General features: G+C 34.6%; 1 protein-coding gene across 1 annotated transcript in view; it reads left to right on the top strand.

Annotated features, from left to right (window-relative positions):
- Positions 1 to 13574, top strand: part of LOC130446818 (collagen alpha-1(XVIII) chain) — a 656494-nt gene that overhangs the window by 364977 nt on the left and 277943 nt on the right. The gene's annotated exons all lie outside the window — the stretch shown is intronic.

The following is a 13574-nucleotide window of genomic DNA, read 5'->3' as shown; positions in this document are numbered from 1 at the left end:
TAATTGCTATACTGATCACGTTACAATCCTCGTTGGATGCGTGAATCTTATACCCAATATCCCGAAAAACTGAATGTATGACTGGAATAATAAGCGACAAAATAATTGTATTTAGATTTATTTGAAAATAGTATTATACCTGAGTTGTATTTTCAATTACATTTGAAAAAAACTTCATTATTAGAAATTTTAAGCTCCACCTCGCTATGCGTGAGTGGTCAGGAAATAACTAAATAATGTTTTTCCCAAAAGATGGATTGGAAGGTGTAGTTTTATCGAATGGGCCCCGCGATCACCCGACATGAATCCTTTAGACTATTTCCTGTGGGGTCACTTAAAAAACAACGTTTATAAAACAAAACCTGCGAATATTCAGGATTGAACACTAAAAGATGTTGAAAAATGTATTGCAAAATTTTAAACATCGCATAGCTTGTTGTAATGATGTAAATAGACAACATTTCGAGCATCTGCTGTAATAGCCTTTACTGTATGTTTTCAAAAATTCTAAAATTTTTCCACTTCACAAATGTGGATCTACTACTAACATAACACAAACATTTGAAGATTTGTCTTCAGTTGTTGTAGGTTTTCTACGCCATGATTTGGATAAATATTTTACTGCACCAGTTTCGTTAAACTTTTTATTAACTTACTGACATTAGACCTTGTTACGATATTTGTATGAGCACATAAATTATTAAAGAATATTCAAATTAAATTTGTTTATTCAATCGTAGCTGAGTGTAAAATATTTATTGTAACTTTGGTTGAGATACGTTTTCGAGATAATTGAGGCGTTCCATACACTCTGTATATATCGGTTTCCATAGAAGTACCGTCTAATGAATTTCAATAGAGTGTTATTTGAGAATCACTGAGAGGTTATTGAAATTACGTTTTGTAAATTTTAAGACAATGGGTGATGACAATGCAAAAATTTTTCGACTCTTAACTTCTGTCGTATTATTTAATTTAATTTTCCCGTAAAACTTATAAAATATATCCTCAAAACAAAAACTGAAAGACGTCTTTCAAATATATATGTATCGTCGACAACAAAATGCTTTTTTTACGATTTAGTTGAAAAGTCTGGTATTTTTTGAATTCCTATAAAAGGGGGGAAGAATCAATCAATTTCTTCTTGTGTAGGCCTCTAATAACTGAGATTTATCTATCAAAAACACAATCGATAAATCATATGATGAAATGCTTGAAGAAATTACCACGGTGAATAATTTCAATTACACTGATATGCAAAAAAATGTTCCAGCTGTAACATGAAATTAAATAACATACTATTCTAGAAAGAATATATCTAAATACTAAAATAGAAAGAGCACGTAAGATTTTTTGTAACATTCAAAAAAACCCATACGAGAACGAGTAGAATAAATTATTATATGGTTAACATCAACATATTAAGGAGAACTCTTTTGATAAAAATATTCATGCCGTCAACAACAAAACTTGTGAAAAAACCTCGCAATTCAGTTTTTCTACTGCAAAAGTTTTGAGATCCATGTTCCACTTAAGGAACCTTCTGTCTCAAGTTATCGCATAATTAGCTAATCTGACAACATTTTATAGTGACCACATTATAATTAAAAATCTTTTATGTTGATATTAAAGTGGTCACTACAAGATAGAAGATTAGCTAATTACATAAAAACTTAAGAAAGGAGATCCCTTAAATAGGGACTGAATAAATCAACCTCATATCTTTTCGTAGTTAGACCTTTTTTTCCTTTCCAGAACACTCTCGTTTTGAAATACCAGCAACGAATTTTCTTAAAGTCTTCCTCTTTTTCTTTTCCGGTTCTACTTTTCGAGCATCAGCTACAGTTTTTCTCAAAGCCCACTCTTGTCTCTATGGGTTTTTCTCTGAGGCATTGTGTTACAATTTGTGACAAGCCTGAAACAGGTCGATTTTTATTCTTAAATAGTGTGAAAATATTATCTTCCAGAAACTCTTCTAAATTATAAGCAACCCCGAAAATTTTTAATAAGAAAGCAACTTATTGGAAAGATATTTTAGTCCTTTGTTCAGCAATATGAAGTTTTTCTTTAAATTTGGCGCAATCATAACTGGGAAAATTAATTTTTAAGATGTAAAATTTTGATAAAGTCTCTATCACGAAACTTTACGTAGAATGAAGATAATAATGGTAATAATATTAAGAATGTATTTCTCAATGTACTTAACAATCAAATGAAATGATCAAATTGACCGCCATTCACTTCTTGACAATAACTGAGGCGATTTTGGAATTCTCGTATATTTTGTATAACCTCGGGAGTGTTTTGTTAATTTCTTTCATTATCATAACTTTTGATTCAACATATTGTCTGTTCTATTAAAATATACTTTAGAAATAATCAGGTATTTTCGTTATCTGTTCTCCTAAATATCAGGAAACATCTTCGAAGATACTAAAATATTAGTCAAAAAACCAAAACAATTTATATGAATCATGTAGGTTGCTGTCATTTAGATATTTGAAGGTACTAAAAGATGTTTAGAAGTATAATTATTGTGCGCGTTTTGAATTTAATTACGGCTCATTTGACCGCGACTCAAAGAATAGACATTTAATTATGATTGATTGTGTTAATAAAGCAAGAACTCAAAAGGAGGTTTGTAAAATTTCTAATAATAAATATCTTGGTTAACACGTTTCGCAATGTAGAGTTAGCATAATTGAAAAAAAGTTTCGTGAAACTGAACATGTAAAATATATTGAGAAAACCAGGTAGAGATGTTCAATTTACTGATGAAAAAAAAGACAACTCGACAACTCGCCGACAATGATGTAAGTAAATCATCCAATTTTGAGAGTTTTGTTTAAAGAAAAATACCACCCCTACAAAGATCATTCTGATAGAAGGCAAAAATTATGTGAATTGATGATGGACACAATGAACGCATTATAAACAAAATAGTTTTTTCTGATGAAGCAACATTGTATTTAAACGGAACGGTTAACAAACAGAACTGTAGATATTGGAGCAGAGAAAATCCTCACTCAGTATTCTACAAAAGTGAACGTCGGGGTGGTATCATAAACAATCAAATTTTTTTCAGGGCACAGTTAATTGTGAGATTTATCTAGAGATAGATCGATCTATTTACTATCAATAAGATGGAGCTCTACCGCACAGCTAGAAATTATTTCAGCGAGGTTTTTTTCAATAGGTGGATTGGAAGACGTGGAACGATCGAATGGTCGGCTAGATCGCCCGATTTTACTCTTCTCGATTATTTCTTATGGAGTCATTTCAAATCTGAAGTATATTCTAATAGATCAGACAATATTGTTGATTTAAAATATTTAGGATAACGGAAGAAATTAACATGAGGTCATACAAAATGTTGTACGAGAAGTCCAAAATCGCCTCGGTTATTGTCAAAAATTGAATATTGATCATTTTGAACATTTATTCAATTGGGAAGAGCATTGAAAAATACATTCCAAATATTATGCGGTATTATTATCTTCATTCTACGTAAAGTTTTGTGCTTGAGACTTTATTAAAATTTATGTATTAAAACTCAGTCATGATTGCACCAAATTTGAAAAACTCAATCTTGCTTAACAGAGGACTAAAATCCCTTTCCAGCAAGGTGCGACACGACCCTCTTTCTTATTCACAATTTTCGAGGGAGTGCTTATAATTCAGAGGGGTGCAGGAGGGGCATAATATTCACATAATATAAATTGTTTCAGGTTTTTTCCTAAATTTTATATAATAACTCTAAAATTGAATTCATTCCATACATATGGACCGCATTGTATAAATAATACTAAATGATACAGTATGATGTGTAATCCCAACTTTGCTCAATTTGATTTAAAGTGTGAGCTGAATTTAATCTAAACACGGAACGGTATTGTATTATTGTTTCAAATTCTTCATGCATGTTATTTAAGGTATTCCGTACTGCCACTTTGGTTCGTTTTTTCTTATTTTTAATCGAGGTATCCGATTGAGTGGGGTAGGGAAAGTTGGATCCTTTCTTCTTAACGGTAAAAAGATTTCTTAGAGATATTTTCAGCGTAGTTACTACTCCCTAAAACTAATAATATAGATGGAAAATATCTTTGAATAGAAGTCGTGATTGTCTTGGTTGATGAAAAGTCCCGTGCATACTAAAAACGGAACGTTGTTCTCCAACGTTCATAGAAATGAGGAAGTACGTAAAATGCAAGTTTTCCATTTTTTATTTTCAACAGGTTTGCTGGAAGTAGAGAACAAAATCGTTTTCTATGTTTGTGTCTGTTGTTCTAAATACATTAAAGTTGAGTTTAATTAGTTGATTAATTTATTGATAATAATAATAGATCAATAAATTTATAGATAAAAGAATCCTCAATCATTGTTATAAACTTTATTCGCCTAAATTAAAAGGATGCGTCAGGATTCCCGCACAAATAGAATATCTCAAGAACGTCAAAACCTTGTAGCCTGAAATCTTGTTTAAAGTTGACCTAATTATTCATTTTGAATTTGTTCAACTACTTTTGGAACATTCCGTATGTCTGGAAATGTTCTGATATAGTAATCGAAACATATGTTCAAATAGCTATGAGAAAAATCACCGTTTGCTCACTGGAGACCGTATAAATACATATGACCCATCATGTATAATTTCTTCTCTCTGGTGCAATATCACACAATTATCGGAAATACCAAAAAAATTCTTTTAAGACACCAATTTGTTAAAATTAATGATCATATCTCTTGTAATGAAACCTAAATATTTCTCCTTGTCTCACGATTTTACCTTACTTAAGTTTTTGCTACATCAATTTATATTCAGCAGTTAACCTGAATACCTGCAAAGAAAGTTTAAATAGAAAATCATAATTCGCCTAATTATAATTAATTCTCATCTTATATATCGTACCATCAAAGAAGTTACTTACAGACTAGAAACCCTTTTTCTCCTTCGAAATACATAACCCTTAACTTCTCTATTCAAGTTATTTAAATACCTTCTTTAGAAAGTATTGTAATTAGAAAATGCCTTTTTCGGAATGAACTTATAGAGACCCTTCTTCCAACTCAAAGAGATGACAATTTTAGTAATTCCAAGAATTTGTTGCTTTATAAACAGATTGTGGTATACGAATGAGAAAGACTTTGGATAATTATTTCTGATAGAAGTGTTCTTCATTGAGAAAATTCTATGGAGAAAACGATTCCCTAGCCTGCCAATAATCTATATAACAAGTTACTCAATACAATTTCGAATATACGAGTACATATATAGAGGGTGTCTCATAAATATTGTTGGTTTGCAAGGTTCACTTTGTTCATTAAATAATTATTCAAAAAGAAAGCCATAATATTCAAAGTATTGCCCATCGTATTCTATGGTTTTAACCTAACATTCACCAAGCTTTTTGAGACTCTGGTGAAACCATTTTTCGGGCAAATATGCCAAAAATTGTCGCACTGCATTTTCAACGTTTCCTTTGGATTTAAATATAATATTCAATATTTAATTCTTGATAATATAAATATATAGCAATCTAACGGTGCAAGTTCCGGAATAATTGCTGGATGTGGTGGGAGTTCAATACTAGCAATTTGCTTTATTGACTTGTTGTATGAGAAATCGCTTTCGATTAACTAAACCTGGATATTTATCCCATTAACATTCATACATTCGCATCAGCTGTCCACTATCTACCTCGGCAATGGTAACCATCTGGAACGGTTTCGAAGTCTAATGAACGTTAATAATTCTACACACAACAGAACATTCCGCTCGAACCGATATCTCTTTGCGACGGGTTCTGGTAATTGTTCTTATCGTTATCTAATCAATGATTTACTGATTTTCCATGTCCGAGTTGTTTAGACATATCCATTTTCTATCGAAAGTAATGATGCGTCTATCCGACGATGCACCTGAATCTCGGTTAGTTCTACAACTTTTATAAATCCTACATCAGAATGTCTCTTAATAGTGAATGGTTTCCTTGGAATCTGCAACGATCTAAAAGTCTACATATCTCATAAACCATAAATTTTATCGAGTTAAACAAAGAGTACTTGTCTGTTGAAAAATCGATTGAGAAGTTACGGATTGTTAATCATTAGGAATGAGTCGCCCCTGGCCTTCAGATAATAGTGTAAAATTATTTATTTCGTCAAGCATACTACATGGACATACTAATCATCCATTGAAAATTCATAATGTTCGAATTTATAATTTAGAAAATATATTTGAATATAAGTTCTGATTTCGCAACAAGGCGTCAGACCCGAGGGGTCGTATGAGAAAATTTTTTTCTATGTCACAGCATTATTTCCACGTCATTTACTCATTCTCAAATTTTTTGCATCTAGTCCCGGAACACCCTGAATACAGTTTAGTTGGACGGTTGTCAAAAATTGACATAGTAAATACATAGTAAAAACTTTTGACAATTTATATAAGTAAACATGACTAAATTTCGGGTTTGTCACATGAACCATCAGTCAATAACTAAAAAGAAAGGAAGTTAAACATCGGTAAACGCCGAAATGTCAAAAATATACTGAAGATCAGTTACACAGAATTCCGATATGCTACCGTGCATTCAGAAAACGTCACTTAACAGAGAACAGATTTGTGGTCATGGATGATGAAAAATATTTTTTGTACGCCCATGTCTGTAAACGTCAAAACTTGCTCTGTCAACACTTCTTGTAAATGACATTTAACAATAACATGCACGTAATGAGATCTCATAACATACACGTGCGATTTGAGTAGAAAACTTAAATTTCTTGGTATAATTAAAACACAAATTTTTATTTGCGTAAGACTTTATTTGGTCTATTTACACAAATTACAAATGTAGGCAGCATATTATGCAATTTCTTTAAAAAAAGGACACGTTTTCTTAAGCAGCATGCATAAATGGGCGTAGAAAAAGTATAGTACGTTACACGATTTGTAAGCCCATCACTCACTCGTGAAATTTTTACTTACAACTCTTGTTACGTAATATACTATTACCTTAACACATGGTAATGATGGATGATATAAAAACTTGTCATAATAATGTAAAATATAAATCCAAAAGAAATTTGAAGATCAAGTTTTGGTCTGATATGCCATATTCGAAGCAGGCATTTTACGTCCCCATGTCGGACATGTGGCTCCCCCCACTGTCCGCCGCTGGGTGCTAATATTTATACAGCGTCATTCATGGAAACGGGATTTCTTAAAAAAATCATAAAATATCAAATAGTAAAGTATCTCCGGCAAGAGATGTCCATTTTGGGCAATACATTGTTGTAGCCTTTGTTGGAAACTGACCTTAATTATTCGCAGCATGTCTACGTCAATATGGGTGACGTGGCGACGAATTGGGATCTTTAGGTCCTCCAAACTACGCGGTTTATTGTTGTACACACCCAATTTCAGACACTCCCACAGAAAAAATTATAATCGCTGCTGAGAATATTGCTCTTTCAACAGCTGCACCACGGATATCTTGCAAGGATGGAAATTTGGATCTGTATGCAGAATTCGTTTTACCGTCCTTGTGTCCATTTGAAGTGCTATTGAATGCCTATGAATAGAGCGGCGTGGGCTTCTGACAAAGGCTTCCCTTACTCGTACAATTTTCTCCGAAGTGCTACCACTTCGTTGGGGACCCAGTGACTTTTTCTTGAATATTGATCCACTTGTTCGAAGGTTGTTTACCCATTGCAATATTCTGTTACCAGAAGGGACACTTGCATTTTGATAAATATTAAACTGACGGCGGAAATCTCGCTGAATAGCAGTTACGGATTCGTCATTTCGCACAAAACTGTCATACGCGTATAAGCGTTGATCTAACGTCACGGCTCCATCTCAATGACTGAAATGTAAATACTATGAACAATAAAAACGTTAGATACCAGGCTCGTGCCCCTCTCACCATGAGCTCACGTGTACAACCCACTTCAAAAACATCCGGTTCCCGTGAATGACCCTGTACAAGGAGATGTCTTCCAAAATTGGTTTGTTTTATTAGTACAAATCATCCCAATGACCCCCTTTATCTAGCCTCTTGTCATTATGGCAGAATAACCAGAGATTGCTTAGAGGCTCCCGATATATAATTTGTACCTTTGTAATAACAGAAGATAATCCTCCAAACATCCCTCAGTTTCGCACATCGTCCGGTACATGATACAACGTTTAAGTATAATTTAAATTGTGTTTCGGTAAATGAATGAATTCTTGACATTATTTCGTTGCACTACTTTTTCCAAAAACTTTTGTTACACATGAACGCTAAACATTGAACAATAATTAGCCTGTGCTTCGCACAAATTAGTCCTAGCTATTAATCCGTATTCATACCGAAAATAAAGAAAAAAATTACACAAATGGCTTTTTTAATCCAAGTTCTATGATTCAAGCACAAACTTTGCTCCTGGATAATACTTTATAACAAAATTAATATTAACTGCTCTTTCAGGAACTGAAGTTAGGGTTAATGATCTAGCGCAAAGGGCTCAAAAATGTAGATAGAGAAAGAATTACATCGGAAAAGTTTTCAAATAAAATAAAAGATTTCTACGTCGGCGGATACTCCGGAATTGTGTGTTCGGACACTGGAAAAGTTCGGTATGCGACTGCTCTTATCGGTAACTTTACTGTATCCTATTTCCTGGAAAAAGGCTGGAGCTAATGCCCCAATTATACTACCGAGTTCGAAATCAACGCAGGTATCTAAATGAATCACAAGATTGGAAAATTGAACAAAGCATCTCTACAGAGGGTTAGTTATTGAAGAGACTTTGCTAAAAATCAAATGAGATGACTCAATTTGAATTCTGATGTGTCTATCTAATCACTATTCACATTTTTTCGTTTTATTCTTTTTCATTTACGACGGGAAATACATTTGTTAGTTGCAGGAGTTTGACGCTGTGAATGTAGACTTTGAACCATTATTTACGACTGTACAATTTTGTGTAGCTAAATTCAGTGTATAAGATTGACTGACAATGAGAGTTCAGAATAGTCAAAAATCACGATTGCCAGTGATATCATCGAAAATGTTTATCAAATGATATTGGACGACTATCGGATTGAGGTTAGAGATATAATAGCGGCTATTGGTATATCAAAAGAATGCATTTACCATGTACTGACTGGAGATTTATTCATTCGTAAGCTATTCCCGCATTCATTATAGCGTTTTTCATTTTTGACCATTCGAATAAACCTTTTCCAGAAGCGGTTTAAGCAAAATAAGTCAGACTTTCTTACGTATATTCATAATTGTAGAAGAAACCTGGATTGCAAAATGCGAGCGTTTCCAAAAAAGTCAATATCGGTTTCATCGGCCGAAAAAGTGATGGCGAACCTTTTTTAGTATATAGAGGTTGGCATAATTCAGGAAAAGCTTTCGAAAAATTGGCATAAGTCCGGCAACGCTCATTAGTCTGGCAACGCTTTCGAAATAGATTGAAAGAAAGCATGTTCATGCTTCAGACAGTTGTGTCTATGTCATGATAACAGGTGCTCGTCGAGTAGACGCATTTTCAGAATACATAACCGATACAAATTCACACTTCAAGAAAGAGTTTATTTTTGTTATGTCGTAACTACATGCGAACGCAGAATACGAATGTAAACAACAATTTACAAACTCGCCGCTACCAAATCGTTCAACTGTGTGAGAGAAGTACCAGAAATTCTTAAAAACTGGCGCTGTTACCGACGCACCGCGTTCTGGTCGATCGGTATCTGTAACAATTATATAACATATGGAAATAGTAGCACTAGTGTTTGTTGAGCAACCAATCTGTGGTGCAACTATAGAGAAATATCAAATCGTTCTTTGCCGATGCACTATCGAGTTTACCCTCCACGTCTCCTCCGCATGTCACGAGCATGATTTAGATCGCAGATTGGAGTTTTGCGTGTGGGACCTCGGATGCAGACAGGATAATCCACAGTTCCAGCATCCCATTTTCTTGTTGGATGAAGCAACCTTCAAGTTGAACGGTACGGTCAATCGGCTTAACTGCGTGTACTGGATCGACCAGAATCCTCATGTCTTCATTGAAGAAGAATTAATTCTGCCTGGAGAGTATGTGGACAGGAATTCATGCGGGATGTCTTGTGAGTACTTTTTGAGAGTCAAAGGAGCAAAACTATCTGAAAATGCTCATAGATTTACGTGGGTAGATGGACAACAATCCAACACTCACGAACATCCGTGATTTCATGAAAGGACGAGCTTCGCCGCACCAAGCGTTATGTGTGCGGGAGTATCTCAATGTCCACTTAGGAGAATGTATAGATAGTCGAGGATTCGTTGAGCGGCTATGTGATTTCTTCCTGTGGGGCCTTCTTAAAAACCGCATTTTTGCAAGAGGACGACGCACCCATCCCGACCTTCGAACTACTATTAAAGAAAAATTTGCAACTCTTCGCGGGCAGCTTGACATGCTTCGCTGGATCTACCTCTTCGTTGAGAAACGTCGCATCAAGATGGGCATCAATTTGAACACTTACCAATCTCTTTTGTCATTTCTCTTATTAAATTTATTTTGACGCTATATTATTGGTAAAGGAAGCGACCATTTTGAGAAATAGAAAGTTATTTTTCCCCAGGAAAACCTTCGTTCTAGCATTCCAGTGATCGCCATGGCGAAAATTCACGAATAGCACTTAGAATTGGTTTATCATCCACCGTATTCAACAGATAGTGTTCCCAGCGACTTTTTCTTGTTTTCCTAAAGTTAGAGTTACTTTTGTAAGAGATGGTGGCCAGTTATATGAGCTAGTCGGGAATTTTCCTCGCAACATTTAGACCTGATGATCTATTGTGAAACCCGGACTGTTTACCAATCACGTTGTAACAACTTTACGAAGGGCGCTGCTTTCTGGTGACCATACGGCTTATCTCTTCTGTTTCTATGATTACTGAATGTTAGTACATCAGTTTTTTTATGGATAGCATTACATCCACAGAGGATGTGTTCGGCTCTTTTATCTGATTCCTTGCAGAAACGACAAAAGTTCTCGACAGTTTATTCTACATTCACCTTTTCATTTCTGTATTTATATGTTCACGATATACTTTCACAATTATATCAATATGGGCATCCATTAATAAAATCATCATTCAAGTCCAATATCACCGATTTTTATATTTAATTTTTATTTTATTATTAATATCATAGTTGAAAAAACTACTCTTTCCACAACATAATAATTTCTTGCGTATCAATACATCGATCTAGAATGAATGAGTGAAAAAATTGTTGATTTTGTCTTAAAATAATAGAATTGTGATTAGGACACAACTAAATCTATGGTATTTGAGGAAATCTAAAGCTTAAACCACCGCACTTTATGCTGACATTTATTAAATAAAGTTAACGTCGCCCATTTCCTTTAGTAATTTATAAGGTCAAAAACGGGTCGTAAAAAAACCATTACGTCCTTAAAATGTGAAAAATGTTTGTCCTTAAATACATTCTTTTATGGATAGGTGAATAAAAATCAGAAATCTTCGATTCCATTTACTGAACAAAAAAGTTTAGATACAGAGTGTTCGAATGAAGATGGTAAGTATATCTTGTGTCGTTTTAATGAATTTATTTGTATAAAGTCCTGAATAGCTTCTATTATGATTGAACCCATTTTATTTCCATGGGAATATCTTAAATTTGTCTCATATAGGACCATTATTGAATCTGCTATATTTTGATACTATTTTTTCCTTATTTCAAATGTATTACACGGGTGGCTTAATTCATAACCAGAATTTTAGAATAAACGCGCGGAAAAGTTTACTGTCGTTGGAGAGGTTCTACTGGATGTTAGACTGCTCTGTTACAAAGCGTAGAGAACAGCCGGTACTCCGTAACCTCGCTTCATAGTGTACTACTTGTAGCCTTGAGAGAGAAGAATGAACCAGTGTCTGTTGCGCAACGTATCACTATTAGTTTTATGGTCAAAGATAATGTGAAATGCTGGGAAATTGAAAGATATGATGATGATATATATATATAGTATTTAGTAGCTTGCTATAACATGACACACAGCTACAGGTAAACGGACAAGCGATTCAAAGAGTGTCCAGTTTCAAATATATTGGTTGCTACATTACTGAAAAACTGGATCCAGATAAGGAAATAAAATGTAGAATTGAGGTAGCACGTACATTTGTTAAAATGAAATCACTCTTTTCTAAGGATAATTTAAAATTTCAACTGCGGAAACGGATGATCAAATGTAACATATGGTCAGTTCTCTTATATGGTGTTGAAGTATGGACTAAAAATATCTACCATTAATCGCTTAGAGGCTTTTGAAATGTGGTTATATAGCTCAAGATACCATGGACAGCTGTGCAAACAATCAATGCAAACCTTAACAGAGCAAATGCAGTTCATGAGTTGGTGGATAACATTGAATGCAGGAAAATAGCTTATTGGAGACACATAATGCGTGGTAGCCGGTTAAGTATCTTCCAGTTGATTATGATGGGTAAAATTGAAGGTCATAGAGGAACTGGAAGGAAGCAAGCCTCTTGGTTGAAGAATATTAGAGACTGGGATAAGAGAAGTAGGACAGGTATTTAGAATAGCTCAAGATAAAATTTTGTCACGCTGATCGCCAACGTCAAGAGGACTTAATACGGCACCCTAAGGAAAGAAAGCATTCGGGAATAAGGGCCTCTCCAAGACTTGAGCGTCATAAACATGTTCCGCCGTAGAAAAATTATATATACGAATACGAACAACACGACTAAAGTAGAGGCAGGAGACACTCATACAAAAGAGATCCAACACCAGGAGGCATCAGGCAGGGCGAAAGCCTCAGCCCATTTCTATTCAATCTCTTAATGGACATAATTATATAGGAAGTATCATCACTAAATTTGAGATACCGAATGGGACAGAATAAAAGAATCAGTATGGTATGCTAAGCCGACGATGCAGTTATTTTCACAGAAACGCAGGACGACCTACAGAAACAACTACAAAAATTCTGCCACATCAGCCAAGCAATGAACATGTCTATATTCTATATCCACAGAAAAAACGAAAAGCATAACCCTTGCTAAAGAGCCCGTACGATGTAAGCTGGTAGTTCAGGACAAAATCATCAAAAACAAATCCCACAATTTAAATACCTGGATATGGATCTATCGAGTTATCAAGACCCAGTGAAGGACTTTGGAAGACAGATGAACAAAGCGAATACATGCGAAAGAGTAGCAAGGTTAAGATCAATAAGACTTGTTTTAAGCCAATCATGACATACGGAATAGAAACCAGAGAGGCAACCGATAAAACGAGAAGCATGCTTTGGGTAGCCGAAATGAAAACGCTCAGACTATAGTGGGAAAAACAAGAGTAAATCGAATCAGAAACACTGAGATCAGGGAACAATGCGGGGTGGAAGACATCGTAAGATGGGGGAGACAAAGAAAAAGATACTGGTACGCCCACGTGAGAAGAATGGAATAGAGTAGACTACAACGCATCGTACTTAAAGGGAAACCAATAGGGAAAAGTGAACCCGGACGACCACCTTAGAGATGGATGGA

Source organism: Diorhabda sublineata, chromosome 7 (genome assembly GCF_026230105.1).
Source record: "Diorhabda sublineata isolate icDioSubl1.1 chromosome 7, icDioSubl1.1, whole genome shotgun sequence".
NCBI classification, from domain to species: Eukaryota; Metazoa; Arthropoda; class Insecta; order Coleoptera; family Chrysomelidae; genus Diorhabda; species Diorhabda sublineata.
This window is presented reverse-complemented; position numbering and strand designations above follow the sequence as displayed.